Source organism: Tamandua tetradactyla, chromosome 19 (genome assembly GCF_023851605.1).
Source record: "Tamandua tetradactyla isolate mTamTet1 chromosome 19, mTamTet1.pri, whole genome shotgun sequence".
NCBI lineage: Eukaryota > Metazoa > Chordata > Mammalia > Pilosa > Myrmecophagidae > Tamandua > Tamandua tetradactyla.
This window is the reverse complement of record NC_135345.1, coordinates 22,343,365-22,367,217: the sequence shown is the minus strand read 5'-3', so window position 1 is coordinate 22,367,217 and position 23,853 is coordinate 22,343,365. Positions and strand designations below refer to the sequence as shown.

General features: G+C 38.7%; 1 protein-coding gene across 1 annotated transcript in view; it reads left to right on the top strand.

Moving 5' to 3' along the window:
* ADGRA3 (adhesion G protein-coupled receptor A3) overlaps nt 1–23,853 on the top strand; it is a 155,457-nt gene that overhangs the window by 6,405 nt on the left and 125,199 nt on the right. The gene's annotated exons all lie outside the window — the stretch shown is intronic.

The window sequence follows — 23,853 nt, the reverse complement described above, 5'->3', positions numbered from 1 at the left end:
ATAATACTTAATATCTGTGGGCTGATCATTGTAACTTATTAACAAGAGTGACATGTCACAAACATGAGACTATATGTAACAAATCAAGAAAAGTGGAGGGTGGAAGATGGGTGTGAGTTCAAATGTTTTACCCTATTGTATCAAAGGAGAAGGTTTTAAAATTTAGTATCGGTCAGTATTTTATAGTTGTAGAGTCTCTGATTTCAGAGCAGGTATATTAAATCTAACTACAGTTACATTCAGCCTACCTTGATCTCATGTGTGTGACATGCAACCAGAAAAGACAGATGTCGGGAAGGTTCTCTGAAATATTGCAGACTCTCAGGCAGATTTAGGTGTTTAGTCCATGAGTGCAAGTCTTAAGTTTTTAGAATATGATGAAAAGGTTTTCCATGACCTGGTTCTGATTTCTGTTGCTTCTTGTCTACTCAGAGGCCTTGAGCCTCAGGAGTACTTGAAACAAGTTGTTGGCTTTGGCGATATACCAAGTCCAAAAATGAATGAACACAGGAAAGTTTGGAAAGGCTTGCTTCAATCCAGTTACAGCTTCTGTTTCCAGAAGACAATATAGTGGATTGAATTGTTTTCCCCCAAAATATATGTGCAGGCTCTAACTCCTGGTACCTGGGAAGGTAACCTTATTTGGAAATCAGGTTATGGTCATACTGGTCTAGGGTGGGCCCTAAGTCCAATGACTGGTGTCTTTGTACAAGGGAAAGGAGAGGGAGCTACAGAGACACAGAGGAGACTCAAGGGAAATAGGCCACATGAAATTGGAGGCAGAGACTGGAGAGAGACATATGCAAGCCAAGGAATGCCAAGGATTGCTGGAACTCACCTGAAGCTGGAAGAGGCAAGGAAGGAGTCTTCCCTTGAGCCTTCAAAAAGGAGTATGGTTCTGCTAGTAGCTTGATTTTGGACTTGTAGCCTCGATATCAATCACTTGCTTTGTTTTAAGCCACCCCATTTGTGCTAATTTGTTATGGCAGCCTAGAAAGCTAATATGGATGGCTTTAAAAATAGACACAGATGGAAGTAGAAACTTGTGAAAGTAGCTCAGAAAATGACACCGGATGAAAATTTTCATGACAAATGTTCGATAATTTTTTTTTTTCCCATTCAACTGCTTCTCTGAAAGCAATTGTTTTCTCTACTGGCCTGATACTGTGGAGGAATCTTAAGTCCAGAGAATGTAACTTATTTTTAACTAACTGTAAAATACTTAAAAATTAGTTACAAAGAATGTAACTAAATTTATTTAAAAAATATACTTTTTGAAACTTTTAATTTGGAATAATTTAAAACTTTCAGGACAGTTACAAATATAATACAAATCTCATACAGAGGACTCCAAAATACCCCTATCCCTCCAGTTAACCATATACCCATTTTAACACATGCTGTCTTTGATATATCGTTCCATCCACCTGTCCGTCACCCATCCATCCATCCTTCTGTCTGTTTTAGTTTGCTAAAGGTGATGAAATGCACTATACCAGAAATGAGTTGACTTTTACAATGGGGATTCATTAATTTACAAGTTTATACTTTTGAGGCTGTGAAAATGTCCAAATCAAGGCATCAACAGAATAATACCATCTTCCTGAAGAAAGGGTGTTGGCAATCTGTGGTTCTTCTGTCACATTGAAAGGCATGTGGTGACATTTGCTGTTCTCTCCATCAGTCTGTCTGTGAGTCTGTCATCTTCTGAACACTTGAGAGCAAGTTGTACACATCATTCTCCCTGAATACTCCCATGTCTGTATCCAGCAAACATGGATATTCGCTTAGGTAACCACTTTCAGTGCAGTTACCAAGTTCAAGAAATTTAACATCGATAGAAAGCTTACATTCTACATTGCATTTTTCCCATGACCCAATAATGTTCTTTTGAGCCATTTCTCTTCCCTTCTTAGATCCCATTTAGTGTCATGTATTGCACTTGTTTTCTCTCTTTAGTTTATCTTTTTTTTCGTTAAAACGTGGAACCATAAATATAACATAAATCTTCCCATCTAAGACCCTCTCAAGCATACCATTCAGTGGGATTAATCACAATGTTAATGTTGTAATACCCTCACCATCCATCTATTACCAGAACTTTCCTTTTAGCCCAATCAGAAACCCTACACTCATTTTGCATTAATTCCTTATTGTCTCCATCCCCACTGCTGGTAACCTTCACTTATCTTCTGACTCTATGAGCTTGCATATTCTTTGGTATTTTCTTTGTGGTTACCATGGGGCTTAAATTTAATATCCTAAATCTATAACAATCTGTTTTGCTTTGATACCAACATAAGTTATATAGCATACAAAAACTATGTTCCTAAATTCCTTTGTCCCCTTACCTTTATGTGGTTGTCACAAATTACGTATTTCTACATTATGCTTCTAAAATCATTGATTTATCATTACATTTTATGCATTTGACTTTTAGATTCTACAGAAGTAAAAAATGGAGTTACAGAACAAAAATACAATAGTATTGGCATTTGTATCTACCTATGTCATTATTTTTGCTGGAGGTCTTTGTTTCTTCATGTGCATCAATTTAGTGTCCTTTCCTTCAACCTGCAGAGCTCTCCTTAACGTCTCTTGTAGGGCTGGTCAATTGCTGATCAAGTCCCTCAGCCTTTGTTTATTTGAGAATGTCTTAAACCCTCCCTCATTTTTGGAAAGTTTTGTCAGATATAGAATTTTTGGTTGGCAATATTTTGCTTTTAGCACTTTAAATACTGTATGTCTTCTTGCTTCCATGGTTTCTGATGAGAAATCAGTGTTTAATCTTAATTGAGGCTTCCTAGTATGTGATATATTGCTTCTCTCTTGCAACTTTCAGAATTCTCTTACCTTTGGTATTCAGCAGTTTGATGAGAACATGATTCAGTTATTTGGAGTTCATTGAGCTTCTTTTATGTGTGTATTTATTTTTTCCATTAAATTTGGGAAGCTTTCAGCCATTATTTCTTTGAATATTCTCTCTACCCCTTTCTCTCTTTCTTGTCCCTCTCTGGGACACCCAGTGTTTATATTAGTATGCTTGATAATATCCTACAGGTTCCTCAGAGTCTGTTCACTTTTTGTTCATTTTTTTCCCTCCTTCTCAGACTGATTTCAGTTGTCTTCTCTTGAGTCACTGCTTCTTTCTCCTTCCAGCTCCAGTCTGCTGTTGAACCCCTTTAGGAAATTTAAAATTTTTTTAATGTGGTCTTCAGCTCTGGTTCCTTTCCATAATTTCCATCTCTTTAGCTCTTTGAGCATATTTAGGACCATTTTGAAAATTTTTGTCTGTATGTCCCAGGTCTGTCCTCCTCATTGATGTTTTCTAACACTTTAATCTTCTCCTTTGCCTGACCGTTGCTCCCCCCACTTTTTATTTTTTTCATGTTTTGTAATCTTTTGTTAAAACCTGAACATTCTGAAATTTTAATGTGTTATCACTGGAATTTAGACTCCGAAGTATCTGTTCCTTAAATCTGAAGTGTCTGTTCCTCAAGCTTGTTCCCAGGTAGTGTTGGTGTAGTGCTTTTCTTGAACGACAAGCATTAACAGAAAAAAAATGAATGAAGGGGAGGTAAAAGAAAACACTTCCCAGTCCTTGCAGATTGACTTGTGAGGGTGCTGTCTTTTGGAGCTTTATCCATGCAGTGAGTTTAGAGAATAGCTCCATGACAGAGTGTAGGGACCTCCCGGGTCCTATCTGCATGTGTTTTGTCTTGAGCATGACTATGTGGCCCCAATAATTTCCTCATTTACACCTGTACCAACATCCTCTCTTTCCTAGGAAATAGTTTTCTCATGTTCTGGGCCTCACTGTAATCCTACAGCCAGCAATACCTTGCTCCAGGTAGCATGGCTTAACAGCTCTAATACAATGTTTTGTAGAGCTTGGTGAGCTGTCTTCAGCTCACACTGCAAGTTCTGGGATGGTGAGTTCCTCAGGCTATCACCAGACAGTTTGGGCCGGTCATACGTGCTCCCAGTGTGTGCACAAGGATTACTCTGCTCCCTCTAGAACCGGGACAGGGATCTGCACTGGGAGTGTGGGCTGGCTCTGGGCCAGCTGGTGAGGGGGTAGAGGAGGGGCCAGTCAGGGCTCCAGAGATCCTGCTGCTTTTAAGTGGCCTTTTTCTTTGTTTGGTGCTTGCCCTGCTACTGCGGTCCTTTACCTGTTTTCTGGAGCTTTGAGAAAGATGTTTCTGCCAGTTTTTGTTGGGTGTTCAAAGCTACTGTGGGGGACGGACCCTGAAACTTCTTGTCTGCCAGCTCGATGGGGACTGCACCTACAGTTTAATATAATTTTGATGCATGATGCATGGTTTGGCTTGCTCTTACATTCAAAACAAAAAACAACAATTTTGTTCTTTAGGATGAACTTTTAAACGAATGTAAGCAAGGTCCTTTCAAGGTTTTTTCTTTCTTTCATGACTAAATTTTTCTGAAATTTTGCATGTCCAGTAAAAGAATAACTGGCATGGTGATGAGGGGAGGGGAGGCAAGTAGAAGTTTGTATAAAGATTCAGTAGGTGCCTTCCAGAAGGCACCATGTCTCTTAGTCAGTTTTAGTGTCACAGTGAACACATCGCAGATATTTGATTTTTACCCAGTGAAGCACCTCTGTAGCCTTCCTTTTTGTGGCCTGAGTGGGGCAAATGGAAGGTTTACGGGGGTTGGTGTAAAAATAATCCAGAAGGTTCTCTTTATCCTCAACACTTTGATCTTTTTTTTTTTTTCCTATTTGTCTGCAAGCCCAGGTTTGAACCTGTACCTTCCCACATATAGCAGGCTCTATCCGAAGACCAGAATTAAATTTTAAATTTTGACCTTTACTGTTCTCTAGTGGTGTTTTTGAAAATTGATAGCCCACTTTTTTTTTATTTTTTATTTTTTTGCATGGGCAGGCACTGGGAATCGAACCTGGGTCTACAGCATGACTGGCAAGAACTCTGCCTGCTGAGCCACCGTGGCCTGGTGATAGCCTGCTTTTTAAAACTGTTTTCATTCAGCAAATATTTATCAGTGCCTTTTCTGGTTGTTGCCAGCCTAAGTGTACTTGTGTGGCTTCCTGTCTGTGGACATGACTCCTTGTGTTTGTGTGTCTTTGTCTATTTAGACCATATTAGATTTGTCTTAGTCTTGTATGCATTTATGGATGTCCTCTTTCCTACCAGGCTATCCTATATCTGACCACTACCTGGTTAGACGTGGCTATTGGTTTTTTTTAGGTGACTTAGCCTGTATCTTACTCCATTGTCCCACTGTGCACAGCAGGATATATCGTGAGGTAACTTGTGGATTTTTAAAAAATTGTGATAGGCATTGGGAGTTTCTAAGAAAGAACTGAAAAAGGATAAAAGGGAACTTGCAAGATTGGTTTAGGAACAGCCTTGGTGATGGGCTGATAAATATCTCTGTTCAGTGACCTTCATCGCTTCTCCCTCATGTCCATCTTGACACCACAAAACCTTTTCTCAACCTCAGGTATCTCAGGCCTCCTGTAGCATATAATCACTTTGAGTATTTGTGGCAGTTCTTTCCAATGTTTCTCATGTCGTGGCACGCATAGACAGTGTGGTACATTTGGGTGACACCCCAAAGTGAAATAGCAATGGATACTCCAGGCCATTGTCCCACTGCCCACTGCTTGCGTGGACAACTTGTGTGGCCATCTGGGAGCAGAACATTGTCTCTGCTGTCCTCTAACTGAGCATTGTCTCTGCTGTCCTCTAACTTGGTTGGTAAGCCTGGTCTCGAGCTTTGCAACCTTGCGTTTGAATCAATAAGAAGCATGAAAAGTCCAGATGCCTGGGCAGCGAAGCCCACAAATCTGATTGAGTTGTTCTTGGAAAGGGCCTGGACACTGGCATTTTTCATAGCTCTATAGATGATTCTGATGTTGTCTGGTAGCTCGGCAACCTAAAGGGTTAACCCTAGTCACCAGCTGTCATCTCCTGCCACAATAGAAGGTAGAAGAAAGAGCAGAGACCAAATTGAGAGCAGCTGCTTCACGTGCGAGGGACGGCTTGTTCCAAGTGAAGCAGGGATGGATGAAAATCAAGATAGATCTAGTACAGCTGAGACCTTTAAGGTACGGTCTAGCCTATCCTGAATTCACAGGGGCCAAGAGAAATGACTGTAAATTGGGGAGTGATGTGCTGAAGTTGGAAAGTCATAGGCTTAGGGGCATTAAGATTTTAGAGATGTTTTGTGGCGCTACATGAATTGATGGAGAGTATCTGACAGCGGTGGGCACTGATCCATCCATAATTGGAGGCCCTGTTTGAGGGGGTTAGAAAGGGCAACAGAAACAGTATGGCCACTGCCTTAATGCATCTAAAGTCCTTTATTTTAGAATTAAAAGAAGAGATTTGTCTGCTAGTAATGATGCATCGTTATTATAAGATAATAAAATAGCCTGCAGAAACTGTTAGAGGACCTACTTTGCCACACATGTGCCTGCCCTGGGAATGACTATTTTTTAGATCTTTACCAATCTGATAGATGCAGAAAGAGCTTGTTTTAAGCTGCATTCTTACTGTAAGCGATGCTTATTATATATTGACATATCTAAAGGGTCATTTGTATTTGGCCATCTTTTCTGTACATTTTTAATTTCCAGTTTTTTTTTCCTTCAGATGGCCCTCCCTAAGGTTTTTAGGGAGACAATTTAATATCTGATAATAATTTTCTTTCATTATTTTCCTCACCATTTTGTCTGGGGCCAAGGAGGCAGGAGTTTGCCCATCCTTGTTGACTTTATTATTAATGGGCATGTTCTTTAGTCCAAAACAAGAGATTTCCTCTATCAAGATACATAAACTTTTTCCAGTCCTACCTGGAATAATTCCTTGTAAAGACATTGGGTTTGGTTGCTAGGCTTGTGAATCTGAATCAGTTCATGTGTCAGGTATTTGCTGGTTGCTTTTGGCTCTTTATGAAGTCACAAGACTGCAATCTTGGTTCTTAGTTTAAATTAAAAAAAAAAAGAGTTTACATCTTTTATCCCTCTCCTCCCCCCATATTTTGCCATCTGAAAGTTACACAATGCTTGAATTGTCAGGCCTACTTAAAATCAATCAATAGAATTCTCACATTTTATACAAAGAAGGCTGAACTGTCCATCACCCTCATAGCTTACGTTTTTACAATTCTTTATCAACCCTTTTCTGATTCTGCCTTTTGGCAGTGCCACGAGCCTGAAAATCTTCCGGTTCTTACATGTTAAATGTTGTTTCTGCCTGTTCAAGAATTATATATTCAGGCCAAGATGTTTCCCCAGAAGAGGAATAAGAGAAGTAGAGGAGCCCAGAGCTCCCTAGTGCCCCCTGGCACAGAGGATGTGATGGGTAAAGTTTGCGAATTAAAGTTAACCTCTTCCATGCAGACATTTCTGAATTGGAAACCCAGGGCTCCACACATGTGATCTGGACTTTCCTAGAATATTATGTGCGTTGAGGTCAGAGAAGTGTTTTGACACTGCCTGCATCTTTAGCACCTAGAATAATTGGGTAGATAGAAAGCAGATTGCAGATTGTGCCAGGATGACACTTCAGGCTAAACCCTCCATAGATTTAATTGAAGGAATCTTAGAGGGGCCTTGAAGGTGTAACTGTTAATACAGGTTCTTTAACTCAGTTGTTAAAATTTTCTTTCTTTGTGCCTACTGGATTCTAAATCTAATTAAATTGATTCATTTCCCATCAAGATAAGGTTTAAAAGTGTTCTTTGTGTTATTGTGCAATTCTTCCTAACTCTTTTCTCATGAAAAAGGCAAAGAGTAATTGACAGAGTTGTGTTCCTTCTTCAGGGCTGTGTTTAAGGCTTCTATTAGATTGATTTTTTTTTTCTTAACCAGCCTTTTGATTGTTTGTTTTAAAAAAGACTGGTGTAAATTTGCACTTTATGGCCAAGACTCGATTAGAATCCTAACGTCTCTCCAATGACATTGAACTTGCCGTCCAGTGCTGGGCTGACCCCTCCGGTCCTGTACCTACATTCTCCATTCTACTCCATGTTTACTGTCCTTGTAAGCAGCTGTCAAACTGCTTTGGAATTATTTATTTAAGCTCCATCTCTTACCAGAATGTGAACTCTTGAGGGTTGGCTTTATTTCTGTATCCTTGGTGGCTAGCACAGAAGCACTAAGTAAATCTTTCCTCCAATATACTTTTCTCCAGTTACATTAGGGCAAGACCAGCCTACATGCAGGCTGAGCCATAAATGCCCCCTCTTCACTTGATAGGCCAAGGTCATGGCTGGACCCAGTTTAATTATGTATTTATTTTTTTCTTTTCTTGATCCAGTTCCCTCCTACCTCTTGAGAAACCATTGCTTCTCTTTTCCTATGTTTTAAACTTCTCCCTTAGTTGAAGATGCTTCTCTTCAGTATACGTAGCCATGGCCTTTTCTCTCCATATAAAAATACTCCCCTCCCCAAATTCACCACCATGTTAAATTGACCACTCTCTTTCCTTCACGGTTAAGCTTCTGGAAAAATAGGTTGAATCTATTGTCTTTATTTCTTTACCTCTTATTTCAGTTTCAACCCATATCTGGCTAGTTTCTGTTCCAAGCCCTAATGGAAAGCTGCCCAGAATAGAACATCTTTTATTCACCGTTACGTGTTTTTTTTTTTTTTGGCTCTTTAGCTTGGTGAGCCCACATCTGTTATCACCCTTACTAATTATGGAATATTGGCAAAAGTGTTTACTGCTTAACATTCTTTTACTCTCAGATGGTTTGGGCTGGGAAGCTTTTTACCAGGAAACTGCTAAATGTGGCTTCCTTGCCAAGATAGACCAAGGAAAGGCTGTGTCTCCTAGGGGATGGCCTTGTTTTTGAAGAAAGGCTCTTGAAAGTGTGTGTTAGCCAATCTGAATTTAGGAGAAATGGTAAATGCCTACTTGAGATTATGGCCAACTTAAATAAAAAAAAAACTATGGTTAGCTATTCTACTATAACTTGATTTTTCAGGGTTCCTTGCTGGGGAAAAACAAATATTTGAGGTCTCCCCTTAGGGATAAAAATAGAAAATCTTGTTCACCAGTTTAGCTAGGAGTTAGCAACCAAAGATTAGACCATGAGTATAAGAACTTAGTTAAGCTTTTTCATTTCTTTTTTGTTTTAGCTTTGTGTCTTTCTCAGTTTTCCATTTAATGATCATCTAAAAAACCTTTTAAATTGGAAGTGTCCTGTTGTCACTGCAGTTGGGCAGCTCGGACAAGAGGGGGAATTGTGGAGACTTTCTACACTAAGTCATAGAAAGTCCAGGGTGAAAATGCATGGTGGCAGCTTTAGAATGAAGAAGAAAGCGTAAGGAGTCCCTAGGATCTGCAGCCAGTGAGTAACAGGCTCACTCATGTCTGAAAAGTAATTCTGGGAGTTGAGTTTAAAATGGCCCACTCAGGTTCTCTGTAGCTCTTTTCAGTTTCTATGATTTTCTGTTAGTCTACGGAACTATGTTAAGCCTAAGGTTGTTTTTTATTCTGACTGTGAATTTATTTTCTATTGATTCATTTAATTTTCTGTGCAGTGTGCAGGAGCATAAAATAAAACTAAAAATCCTGGTCTAATTATTCTTGTTCAAAAGAATGGAATTTCAGAAAACACATTTCCTTAGCCTAAATTAGTTTGGGAGAACTGCTCTTTTTGGTTTTGATTTAACCTCCAAAGTTGAGTTATATAGTACACATGGTAAAAGCTGTTTCTAATGCTAGTTTGATTTTCTTTTAAGACTGGTTTAGTAATGGGTTTGAAGGACAATGCACTCAATTTTAAAACAACTTTATATGGTTGGTACTGTCCCCACTTTACTGGTGTGTCAGCTAAAGCTTTGACAGGTAAATTAGTGCTCTTAAGTTACACATTTAGTGGGTAGCAGGGTCTGGCTCTGGTTTGTGATTCTAACCATTACTGTATTCTAGACCTGCAATTCTTAACCATAAAAGTCAGAGACAACTTAAATGCTCACTTCGGCAGTAGGGTTGGGGGTAAACTTTAATGAAACAATTGATACAGAAGATTTGTTTATTTTGAACCATTTCTTTGGAGATGGCTCGCTGATGGGGAATGAACTGAGAATTTTCACCTCAAATCTGTTAGGTCCAAGTAAATAATTGTTGAAGGAGGGAATTTTAACGTTGCATTTTAATATCACCAAGTGGTGGGGGGAGTGGCCAGGGGCAGTCATAATTAGGTCTGTAATGTAGTGTTGTTGAATATTAAATAGGCAGCCCTTCTTAGCCCTTCAGCCTGCATTCTTGAGATTGACAATTTTATCCTGGAGTAAAAAGTGACCACATCTCAAACATAGCTGCCACGTTAATATGAAAAGAATCAGACTATTATAAGAAAGGCAGTTACATTTTTGATGAGGATGCAAAGGATTCATGATGCTCTTCTCATTTTAGTGAAGGTTTATTATCTACAAGTCAAAACAAACAGCCACCTAAAAGGAAGCTACTGGGTATTCAGGGAATGGGTATTCCCATCCGTTATTTAATAAGGATGACCAGAAAGGAGAATTTAGGGGAGAAAGTGGGAGGTAATGGATATGGGGCAAGAGCTAGCTTCGCTACCAAATATGATGGTGACCCTTGGCAAATGACAGCCTTTATGGCTAGTAAAATGAAGTTTTAAACAAGGCTAACTTTAAAGACTATTTGACTATTAAAATTTTGTGATTTTAAATATCCCACAAAACAAAACCAAACCTGACCTTTATTTTAAAAGGTCCACAGACATTGCATGCACAGTTACTGAAGTTCACATTGTTTTGTTAGAACTGATTCATTAGATTACTATAGTAAGCTCAGGAGCTGTTTTCTTTGAGAGGGGTTTAGTGTTGGGACTGCTCAGTCCTTGGGACCAGGCCTGGGTGGTCTCTGATTTTTGCATGCCTTTTCTCAGCTCAGTTAGCTGTAATTGCCCTTCACTTACCAGCTGAGACCTGCTGTCCTCTCCTAGGGCTGGTCCCAACATTGTTAACTGGATTTCTTGCCTGTCCCTGAGTTCTTAAGACATGAACACTTGATGCACTCTTAGCATGTGAACTCTGGTTGCCTCTTTGCATTTGCCTGTTTGTTCCAGTGTCACTGGAATATAGATTTTTAAACTTCAGTTACTGCATAGATCTGCCTGCCTGTCTGAATTTTTGAATACCAAAGGAATCTACAGATCGGAAGCACAGACATTTTATTTTATTTTTGTTTACATAAGGAGGGTGTCCTTGATGTCTTTATGTACATATATGGACAGCTACACACATATCTGTACACTTACACTCACACACACATTTATCATTATGACATTTTTCCCTTTTATTTCCAGACTTAATGGACATCCAACAGATTGTACATCATTGTATTATTTTTCTTGCTTACATTTTACCCCAGGCATTACTGCTTGCCTGTATTACCCTTTTTTTTGGTTATTGAATCCTTTGACACTGTGTTCTGGGGGATTCTCTTTCACAGCGGTTCTGTATTGACATGTCTTGTCCCCATTATATTGTACCTAACTCACTATCTTAGTGGGCAGACCAATTTCTGATCATGACCCCTCCTCCCCTGCCCCACAGATTATAAAAGTAGATTTTGGGTCACAGATGCCTGTGATGTGGTTTCTGCAATAGAACCAGTATGGCAAATTAGTTTCTTGAACAACAGTTCTGGATAGTTGGAAATAGCTATTGGGAGTGCTGTGTGAACTTACCAGGAAAGTTCCAGGACTGTGCCATGGGGAAGTAAGAGGAAGTTGCAGCACACGTGCCAAAGTTTGCCAATGGTGCCGGGATCCCAAAACTCTGTTAATGACTAGATCGTTTCTTTGGTTTTATAGTCTTTAATGGTCATATATGCTTTTTGTGTAAATATTTAGGTTTTTCTTACTGATTGAGATAGGTTTCAACAGCTACTTTCAATGAGCGGCTCAGCTACCTAAATTATTATTCAGGCTCTGTAATAAGTTCTAAATCCTATCCATCAGAAATGTTGATTTCAGTCCTTAGTCATGGTTTCTAAGATGTGTTCTCCAAATATACTATGAGAAAGGGTGGCTCCCAGCGTATGAACAGGCTGCCCATGGATCATTGGGGATTGTGTGGAGAAAATACTGATTCTTTATATGTTAAGGACTCCTATAAATTAGTAAGAAAAGACAGATAATCCATTAGAAAACATGGGTCAATAACTATAGGTAATGTTATTGATCCTGTCAGATACTGTATTGTTTTATGTGTTGCATTTTATTTCATGCTGATTTCCCCAATGAGGTTATTTTTTTAATTAATTTTTAAAATAAAAAAAAAATGACAACAAAGAAATGCAAACATTCTTAACATATGATCATTCTGTTCTACATACATAATCAGTAATTCACAATATCATCACATAGTTGCATATCATCATCATGATCATTTCTTAGAACATTTGTATCAGTTCAGAAAAAGAAATAAAAAGACAACAGAAAAAAATTCATACATACCATACCCCTTACCCCTCTGTTTCTTTTTTTAGTGAATTTATTTTTTATTTATAATACACAACCACATACAAGCACAAACATTCTTATCATATGATCATTCCGTTCTTGTTATCAATAACTCACACTGTCATCACATAGTTTAATATTCATCATCATGATCATTTCTTAGAACATCTGCATCAATTCAGAAAAAGCAATAAAAAGAAGGCAGAAAAAAATTCATACATACCATACCCCTTACCCCTCCCCTTCACTGATCACCAGCATTTCAATCTACTAAATTTATTTTAACATTTGTTCCCCTTATTACTTATTTTTAATCCATATGTTTTACTTGTCCGTCGATAAGGTAGACAAAAGGAGCATCAGACACAAGGCTCTCACAACCACACAGTCACACTGCAACAGCCATGCCATCATATAATTATCTTCAAGAAACATGGCCACTGGAGCACAGCACCACATTTTCAGGCAGTCCCTCCAGCCTCTCCGTTACATCTTTTTTTTAAAATTAATTTTTTAGTTTTTCAAAAAAATCTAACCACAAACGCAAACATTCTTAACTTGTGACCATTCTATTCTACATATATAATCAGTAATTCACAATATTTTCACATAGTTGCATATTCATCATCATGATCATTTCTTAGAACATTTGTATCAATTCAGAAAAAAAATAAAAAGACAAAAGAAAAAAAAATCATACATACCATACCTCTTATCCCTCCCTTTCATTGATCACTAGCATTTCAATCTAAATTTATTTTAACATTTGTTCCCCCTATGATTTATCTTTATTCCATATGTTTTACTCGTCTGTTGATAAAGAGCATCAGACGCAAGGTTTTCACAATCACACAGTCACATGGTGAAGCCATAAAATTATGCAGTCATCTTCAAGAAATATGACTGCTTGAACACAGCTCTACATTTTTAGGCAGTTCCCTCCAGCCTCTCCATTACATCTTAACTAACAAGATAATACCTATTTAATGCGTAAAAATAACCTCCAGGATAACCTCTCGACTGTTTGGAATCTCTTAGCCACTGACACTTTATTTTATTTTTTTTTAACTTTTTTTATTAATTAAAAAAATTAACAAACAAAACATTTAGGTATCATTCCATTCTACATATACAATCAGTAATTCTTAGTATCATCACATAGTTGCATATTCATCATTTCTTAGTACATTTGCATCGATTTAGAAAAAGAAATAAAAAGACAACAGAAAAAGAAATAAAATGATAATAGAGAAAAAAAAAAGACTATACATACCATGCCCCTTACCCCTCGCTTTCATTTACCACTATTTCAAACTGAATTTATTTTAACATTTGTTCCCCCTATTATTTATTTTTATTCCATATGTTCTACTCTTCTGTTGTTATAGTAGCTAAAGGGAGCATCAGACATAAGGTTTTCACATTCACAGAGTCTCATTGTGAAAGCTATATCATTGTTCAATCATCAAGAAACATGGCTACTGGAATTCAGCACTACATTTCCAGGCAATTCCCTCCAGCCTCTCCACTACATCTTGAACAACAAGGTGACACTTTATTTTGTCTCATTTCGCTCTTCCCCCTTTTGGTTGAGAAGATTTTCTTTAGTCCCTTAATGCTGAGTTCCAGCTCATTGTAGGATTTCTGTCTCACGTTGCCATAGTACTTGGAACCTTGCATAGGGCATGAGATTTTGTAGGTTTGTCCAGAGTGATGCCCAGATAAATCCCAGAGTGACTTGAACAGTGAATAGGGAAGGTCCACACATTGCCAGGAAGGTCCACACGTTGCCAGGGAAGGTCTCACGTTGCCAGGAAGGTCCACACCTCTGGGAGTCATGTCCCACGTAGAGAGGGGGGAGGGCGGTGAGTTTGCTTGCTGTGTTGGCCGAGAGAGAGAGGCCACATCTCTTAGGGGTGACTCTTAGGCCTAATTTTAAGTAGGCTTAGCCTATCCTTTGTGGGATTAAGTTTCATATGAACTGTTCTGGTTTGCTAGCTGCTGGAATGCAACACACCAGAGATGGATTGGCTTTTAATAAAAGGGGATTTATTTTGTTAGTTCTTCAGAGGAAAGGCAGCTAACTTTCCACTGAGGTTCTTTCTTATGTGGGAAGGCACAGGATGGTCTCTGCTGGCCTTCTCTCCAGGCCTCTGGGTTCCAGCAACTTTCCCTGGGGTGATTTCTTTCTGCATCTCCAAAGTCCTGGGCTGAGGTGCGAGTGCTGAGATGAGGTATGCTGAGCTGCTTGGGTTGTGCCACTTTGTGCTCTCTCATTTAAGCACCAGCCAATTAAGTCAAATGTCATTCATTGCAGCAGGCACGCCTCTTAGTTGACTGCAAATGTAATCAACAACAGTTGAGGTTCAGGTACCATTGGCTCATGTCCACAGCAACAAAACTAGGCACATTCACCTGGCCAAGTTGACAACTTAATCTAACTACCACATGAACAAACCCCAAGATTGGAGGCTCACCCTATTGCTTTTACTGTCCCCACTGCCTGTGAGAGTATCAAGAATTGTCCACTTGGGGAAGTTGAATTTTCCCCCTTTCTCATAATTCCCCCTAGGGGACTCTGCAAATACTTCCCTATTCACTGTTCAAATCACTCTGGTATTTATCTGGGCATCACTCTGGACAAACCTACAAAATTTCATGCCCTATGCAAGGTTCCAAGTACTATGGTGTTTCATTAAGCTGTCCACATAAGTTATGTTTGGAAATGCACTAGTCAAAATATAAATTTTGTAACAAATAAACGTTTTTTGCTTGTCTTACACATATGTTAAAGTTTTAGAATATTAATTACCATCTATTTTCAACACACTGTCAAATTATTGACATTCCTTTGTTCTTCCTCATGCAGAAACATTTTTAAATTTGCACAATTAGTCACTTTCATTATATACTCTAGGGATTCCTAGGTTATACCATCTCAGTCTTTATTGTCTGTCTTTGCTTCGGATTTCATTTGTGCCCCCAGGCCTCCTCCCTGTATCATTCCAGTGAGGTCATTTTGATCCTGGTTTAGTGCATGAAGAAGTGAGGCATAGAAGCGCAGTAATGTGTCTGATGTGACTTGAGTTAGGAAGCCATGGAGTCAGGATTTGAACTGAGATAGTCTGATTCCAGGTCTCAGCCTCATCATCAATAAAGGAAATTGCAAGTTCACAATGAGAAACACAAATTAAAACTAAGGGGTACCCCTTTTCACTTCTCAAATTTAAGTCTTACTGTGGCAAGACTACTTCATAGATGATGTGTATATTTAGGTTATGGGGTCTTTTTATGATGTTCAGCAGCCTTTGATATCATTGCCTGAATGGATTATATTATTAGTGTTTGCAAAATGCTGATACTCTTAATTTTATCTTTCATTATTCACTTATTAGCTGGAATACTTTTATAAAAGAAACTTCCCCCGATCAACTACTTGTTTTTCCTTAGGTGTTACTTTGCCTAGGAAGGGCAAGATGCGTATTTGATTCCTTCTCTTTTTTAAAACAAAACTATTTTCAAAATAACAAATTGGTTCCCTTTCTATATAGTTTTCACCTTTGACTCATATGCATGCATTATCTAGTTAAAAAATAACTAAAAAGAATCCTTGAAGTTGAAAATGAAACCACTGGGCAGAAAGGATTTGTTTTGAGGTTACAATTTAGTATTTTGACTGTCTAATTTTATTTGGCTATATTCTGAGAAAAAGGACTACAAAAACACTTTAAATTCCACTTAGTGGTTTTATTTATTGTAAGATATATAGCATATATTATATAAGCAAGTCTCATACTAAGCATGCATCACAATCTTCTGGAAAGCTAGTTAAAACTGATAACCGAAACCCACCCCCAGAGTCTTGACTTACTGGGTCTGAGGTGGTACCCCGTAATTTGTATTTCTATAGGTGCTGCTGGTCCTAGAACTGACCACACTTTGAGAAGTACCGAGATGTACAAATAATGTTAGGAATGAAGAGATGGGTACAGTTATAAAATCAACTAATTATGTAAAAATGCTAATGTTAAGATAAAATAGAAAATATCAGTAAGAACTCAAGAAAATATATGTATTCTCTTTAGCTTTGTTCACTGAAAATTACTTCAGAACAGTGTCACTGCATTCATGTTGAATATCATCCTTAGTCTTTAATGCCATTTCATTTGGAAGGAAACCAGGGCTCCCTGAATAGATAAATAAATTCAGGTAAGTCTTGTTGAGCTTAAAAACCAAGGCATTTCTCAGAGGTTGTTGGGGTAAATGAAGAATTCGGCAGGAAGGTACTCCGAAAGTTGTGATATCAAAATTGTGTAGTGGTTCAAAAACGCATTGAATCTGTGAAAATCCTTGAGCCTGTATGACACTCAAAGTTGCAGAAACACTCGTTTGTTATTTAAACCTCTGTTAAAATGATTCTTCACTTTGAAAATTGATAATTAAAGGAAAAACTTATTTACTCTGCCTTTATACAAGGGACTATATTTTATGATTACCACATAGTCCCAGCTATGATGAAATCCTCTAATTTATAGTAGAATGCTGCTAATAAATGGGGAAAGCATGGTAGAATCACCAAGACTTGTTTTGCAAATAGCGTGAAATTATTAACTTAAGTAAATATTAAAACTATTGAGATGATTGGTTGAATAACTGAATACCAGTTTAGTTTAGTGTGAAAATATTACCACAAATTACTTACTCGTTGCTGGGGAAAATCACAGCTATAGATTTTCCTCCAAACCAGTCCTCAGTCTTCTAAATTCAGACCCACTTAGGGTGAATTGACCAGATATGCCTCCTGATGTGATTGCTACCTGAAGTATATAGCATCACCTATGATGTTTCTACTTAAACATGGGTTACTTGAACCCATTATGACTTTGGATTAAGGATTTTTTTTTGGGGGGGCGGGGAGGAGCTGGGCAGGCACCGGGAATTGAACCCGGGTCTCTGGCATGGCAGGCGAGAGAACTCTGCCTGCTGAGCCACCATGGCCCACTCTGGATTAAGGATTCTTTTGATGAAGAGTCTGAGGTCTAAGGTTCTGTGGTTAGAATGCAGGAGCCCATGGAATTAGATGAAAAAAGTACATCTTTTCACAAACCTTTGGCGTTTACTTCAGTTATGTATGTTTGCAACACTGCAGTAGAAATAGCAGTGTCTATGACTTTACCACCAATAAAAATCACAGGTATTTCCATATCACATCCCCTTTGTAGATAATTAAAATATTTATACTCATTACTATTTAAAATTACAATAATCTTTAGATCCCCTGCTGAAACTTATTATTGTGTTAAAAAAGAAACGTGTAACTCCATCATAAATTTGTTTTAAAAATATTTTGATTAAATAATTAATGCATTTAAAAATGTTATTCTGAGAAGAGGTCCTTATGTTTCGCTAGGCTACCAGAATAAGCCATGTTGCAGAGGGGTTGAGAACTCCTGCTTTGGATCTAATGCCAGTCTAAAGAAAATAGGAAGGACAGAGGAGCTATTGAGCCGGTACTACAAAAAAATCAGTCCATCCCGTGTTATTATTATTTTTTTTTTTTATTTTTTATTTTTTTTAAAGGAAAGACAGAGAGAAGGAAGGAAGGATAGAAGGAAGGAAGGGAGGAAGAAAGGGAAACATCTTTTAAACATTTTCTTGTTTTATTGTATTTTGTTTCTCCGTTTTTTGTTACATGGGCTGGGGCCAGGAATCGAACCGAGGTCCTCCGGCATAGCAGGCAAGCACTTTGCCCGCTGAGCCACCGCGGCCCGCCCTAATTGAAAAATAGGGGAGTGGTGGTGTGCCAGTTTGACCTGTTATGTACCCCAGAAAAGCCTGTCCTTTTTCCTCATCCTGTCTTATGGGGGTAGCTGTGTTTCCTGTAATCCTAATTCAATATGTGGCGTGGAAATTTTGATTGGATTGTTTCCATGGAGATGTGACATGCCCAGTTGTGGGTGTGATCTTTTGATTAGATGGGATTGTGACTTTGCCCCATTTAAGGTGGGTTTTTATTAGTTTATTGGAGTCTTTTAAAAGGGGAAACAGTTTGGAGAAACCTCAGATGCAGATGTAGACACAGACATTTGGAAATGCAGAAGACCCAGGAGATGCCAGGAGTTGAGGGAGCCCACCAAAGCTAGACAGGAACCAGAGCTGACACAGAAGACATGTGGAGATGCAAGATGTTTCCCTGGGGAAGCTGTTTGAAACCAGAAGCCAAAGGACCAGCAGATGCCAGCCATTTGCCTTTCCAGCTGACAGAGGTGTTCAGACACGATCACCTTTTCTTGAGTCAAGGTATCTTTCTCTGGATGCCTTGGTTTGGACATTTTTATGGTATTAGAACTGTAAACTTGTAACTTAATAAATTCCCTTTCTAAAAGCCAACTCATTTCTGGTATATTGCATCTCCGGTAGCATTAACAAACTAAAACAGGTAGGTTGGACTGTACCACGTTGAATTGCAAGGGTCACACATTTCAAGGCACATGTGTGGTCTTGGATACTGGTTTGAACAAACCAGCTGTAAGGGATCTTTTTGAGACAATTAGAAATTTGAATATGGTTTGGATTATTAAATGAGATGAAAACATACTGAAATGGAAAGGTGGAGATACAGTAGCTAAAAAACGAGTATCCTTTCAGTGAGAATGTCTTTAAAATGGTAATTGTACCCCAGCCACAACTGCCTATCCCTTTGTTTTATTTGTCTCAGTATTACTTTTCACCGTTTAGCATATTCTATATTTTGCTTATTTATTTTTTCTACCCCCACCCATTAATATGTAAACTCCTCAAGGGCAGGGGAGTGTGTTTTGTCTCTCAGCTTTGTTCCTAGCATGTAGAATGCATCTGGTGGGTACTTAAATATTTTATTGAATGTATGAACAAATACATATCCTATATATACATATGTGTACTCAGTATGGTGAGTATATATACTCAGTATATACCCCACAAAACATGTTCTTAAACTTCATCCATTATGAGTGTGAAGCCTTCATAAATAAGACTTTTTGATGATTTTACTTCAGGAAAGGTATGTCCCACCTCAGCCAGAATGGGTCTTAATCCTGTTAACTGGAGTCCTTATAAGAGAATGAAATTCAATCAGAGAGAGAGAGTAAGCCACAAAAACAAGAAGCTGAAATGTCAGTGGGACCCAGAAGAGAAAGGAGAGGCCAGGAGAAGCTATTACGTGCCTTCCATGTGAGAGAGGAGCCCTGCACGGAGGATGACCAGCAGCCAGCCCCAGAATGCCATTCTTCAAGAAGAGAATGTAGCCTTGATGACACTTTAATTTGGACTTTTTCCCAGCCTCAAAACTGTGAGCTAATAAATTCTCATTGTTTAGGCTGACTCATTGCACGGTATTTGCTCAAGCAGCCCAGGAAACTAAAATACTTGGTTATTTAACGTGCACTGGGGGTTGCAGTCAAATTCGAAAGCCACTGTGCTAAAGTGTATATTCTTTAAAGCTCCAACTGGGCTTAGGGTTACACACCTGATAGTTTTCTGTTGCTTCAGATATGCCTATTTCAAGTATTCTTTTTAATGGAATGATTCTCAAGGAAGTAAGAGGGAACTGGCCTGGTTGGGGCAGCCTTTCTCCCTTAATAAGACTTTTCATGTGAGCCTACTTCTACATTCCCTCCCCTGATTCTGGATGTGTTTTACTCTGGTATCACAAGGCTGTAATGTGGGAAGTGCCTGGGAGGGAATGTGGGCATAAGGTTTTCTTAGCAATTTTATTTCCTCCAAGCTGTGCATTCTTTTAAAGCAGGGGCCAGAAAACCACAGCCTGCTGCCTGTTTTTGTACAGCCCTCGAGCTTAGAATAGTTTTTATAGAGGAATACTTGCAGTTTATTTGATGATTGGGAACCCCAATTAAGCAAAATGTTATCCTCCCCCCCTCCCAATAGAATCCCTTTCTTTTCTTACTTGACCACTATTTAAAAAATATATACTCAATTATATTTTGAATTCTGTCAATGAAATAAATTCTCACCTGTTATAGATTTATATAGTATCTTGTGAATTTTAAATTCTTGACCTTTTTCTTTTTAAACAGAAAAAGTTTGCTGACCCCCTGCTCTAGTGTCTTGAAACTTCTTTTTCTGGATTTTTACAGCTTTGCATTTTAACAAAGTTTGTGATGATATCTGGACTTGAGGGAGTGTCCTCACTTTTTGGTATCTAGGGTCTCTGAAGTCACATCCACCTGTTGCTTGCCTCTCTAGCTTTCAATTTTAGTTTTCATCTTGGGGACAGTATGGTTGCCAGTTGCTGGCCCCTGACCTATACGCCCTCCTTTCAGAATCTTCCCCTTTGTCTCAGTCCCTATTAAAGGAATGAGTCCAAGTGGTCATTTATGTACTGGGGGACTTCACTCCTTTTGCTGCAGCTGTAGCTGGTTCCTCCAGGAGTGGACACTTGACCAAGTAAGAGCCGAACCAGAGTCTGGGGTTATGCCAAGCCAATGATTGATTTATGCATGGAAACTAAAAAGCAAGGAAGATGGTCTGTAATATTCTTAGACAGAACTAAGGCTGTTAGGTTGTATGTAATTAGGAGTAGATTTTAACCATGGTAAACCCAATTTATATGGACACCAAATCTAATTCTAAAGATAGAATACGGCTCAATAAGCAAAGAGAAGCCATGGAGGCAAGAGGAATAGGTTGGGGGAAGAGACAGAACTCTGAGATACAGTTCCAGGTCACTTCAAGTGGGAGGCCTGAGCTCTACCTTCTGCAACTGGCCCCCTTTGCATACTGGATATGGTGGACTTTCCTCCTCACTTGCAAGGCATGGTCTACATCTTTTGACTTTTCTTAAACTGTCTGCTTCTCCTAAGCAGAGTATGCGTTTTCGTAACTTGAGTTTGGGGCTTTGTTGATAGGCAGAATTCTAAGATGTCCCCCCAAGATTCCCATCCACCTGTTGTATACACTGGTGTAAGTCCTTCCTCTTGAATGTGGCTGGGACTTGTGAATGGGCTGGGATTTTATTCCCATGATTAGGTTATACTCTGTGGCCAAAGTGAAAGGAACTTGCAGATATAATTGAGACCCCCTCATCAGTTGATTTGTGTCAATGCAAAGGAAGATTATCCTGGTTGGGCCTGATTTAATCAGGTGAGCCTTTTAAAAGAGATTCAGATCATGAACAAGTAAGCTGCCCATGTTGAGAAAGCCATGCGTTATCTAGTTGATGAGAGTGGTCCCTGGCAGTGACCAGCAAGAAAATAATGGCCTCAGTCTGATGACTGCAAGGAATGAAAATAATAACTGGAATGAGTTTGGAAGCAGATTCATCTATAGACGCTCTGCCTCACACTTTTATTTGAGACTTCTAAGACCCTGGGCAGGGGATCCAGCCATGCTGTGCCCAGTCTTCTGGCCCACAGAACTGTAAACTCATAAACGGGTGTTGATTGAAGCCTCTAAGCTGCTGGTAATTTGTTGCTCATCAACAGCAAATTCAAATGGACCTTGAGGTGTTATTTCTGTCTAAAAGGATTTTCCCCTTTCTTGTCTGCTCTTTAAATTTCTACCCATCGTTTACAATAAAGTTCTGAAATGTTGCCTCTAATCAAAAAGCAACACACTTATACTTGGTATTCCCTTTGGATCCATTATGAATCTCTGTTGTAGCACTGGACACTTAGACTCATGTAGTATTATTATATATAGTCTTCATATGTAGACTCATGTATATCACATGTAGTATTATACATAATAATACATAGGTATTTTAATTTTAATTTAATTTTATTTTTATTTATTTCTTTATTTGTGTCCTTGATATCTACCATCCCCAGCACAGTAAGTGCTCAAATATATTTTGAATTAATGAGTACTAGTATCATGTGGCCTGTGTTCTTTATGATGTGTAGACATCATGAAAAATAGACTTTTTGTCATGGAATTCAGAAATTTTATTAGGATATATCTAAAAGTACATTTTTTTCTTACCCTTCTCCCCACCCCTCCGTCACTTTGCTTGGAATGTGGCTAGATTTTGCTTCAAACTGGAGACATTTCCTTTTATTTTTATTGCTGCTCCTTTACCTGTTTCTTTTTCTCTTTTCTAGACTTCCTATTATTTGCATATATGTCAAGTTTCTTTATGATTTGCTTCTCAGTAGTGCCTGACTTGTCTTTATTAACTGAATTGTAATGTCAGGCATGTTTCTCCAGAAAGTTTTCCTTTTTATTATTTTACTTACATTTTATGTGCTGTTGAATCTCCTTATTGTCTCACTCATCTCCTTCTCTAGGTTTGTGTAATATCGTCTTTTTTTCCTCTCCTCCCCCCAATATTTCTTATCACTAGGAGCCAACTTTTGGATTTTTCTTTCTTCTTTCTGGCTTCTGGATCCCTGAACTGCTTGCCCGTAGTTCTCTTCATCCTTGTGTTCTCATCTAACTGCAGCTCTTGCAGCAGGAAACATGTGAGTAGTGTGAGGCTCGGTGGTGGACTCAGCCCCTGAATTCTGGTTATGGATGAGCTAAAAAGGCCACCTGGGGAGTTGGGTAAAAATAATACCAGATTCCCATGCCTCAAATTCTGTTAATTGATAGAGGGCAGGGCCAGGCTTTAGCATATTTTTAAAGCTCCTTAGATAATTTTGATGGACAGCCCAGGTTGAGAACCAGGGCTCTACACCAGGGATCAGCACACTGCTTTTGTTAAGGGCCAGTTTGTAAATACTTGAGGTTTCTAGGCCATACATACAATCTCTGTCTCAGCCACTCAATTCTGAATGCTTGAAAGCAGCCATTAAACAAGCCATAAATGAATGAACATTCCGCTAAACCTTATTTACAAAAATAGGTTGTGGGCTGGAGTTTGCTGACCCCTGCTCTGAACACCAAAAGTCAGAGGGGGCATCACTTGACAGTTTATACTAGTAAAGTTGGGGACCCTGGGATTCAAACCCAAGCATCCTTATCCCAGAGGTTCAGCCACGATCCACTTACTACACAGGGTGCTAAAGAACTGCAGCCCAGCTTTTTGCCAGGTGGTTTTAGCAGGCCGCTGGATGACATTTAGGAGAGTTTATTATTTTTATTTACTTATTTTTGTTAGAGAAATAGTGGGTTTACAGAAATGTCATGCATAAAATATATAAAATGCAGAGTTCCCAAATATGGCCCCATTATTAACACCTTGCATTAGTGAGATACACTTGTTATAATTCATGTAACAACATTTTTTTTCTTTGTATGCTATATGTTGGGGGTCCCATTTCATTCTTTGTCCATGTAGATATCCCGTTATTGCAGCACCATTTGTTGAATTTTTGTTTGTCTGTTTGCTTGGTTTTTTTTTTGGAGTGGGGGAAGTGCATG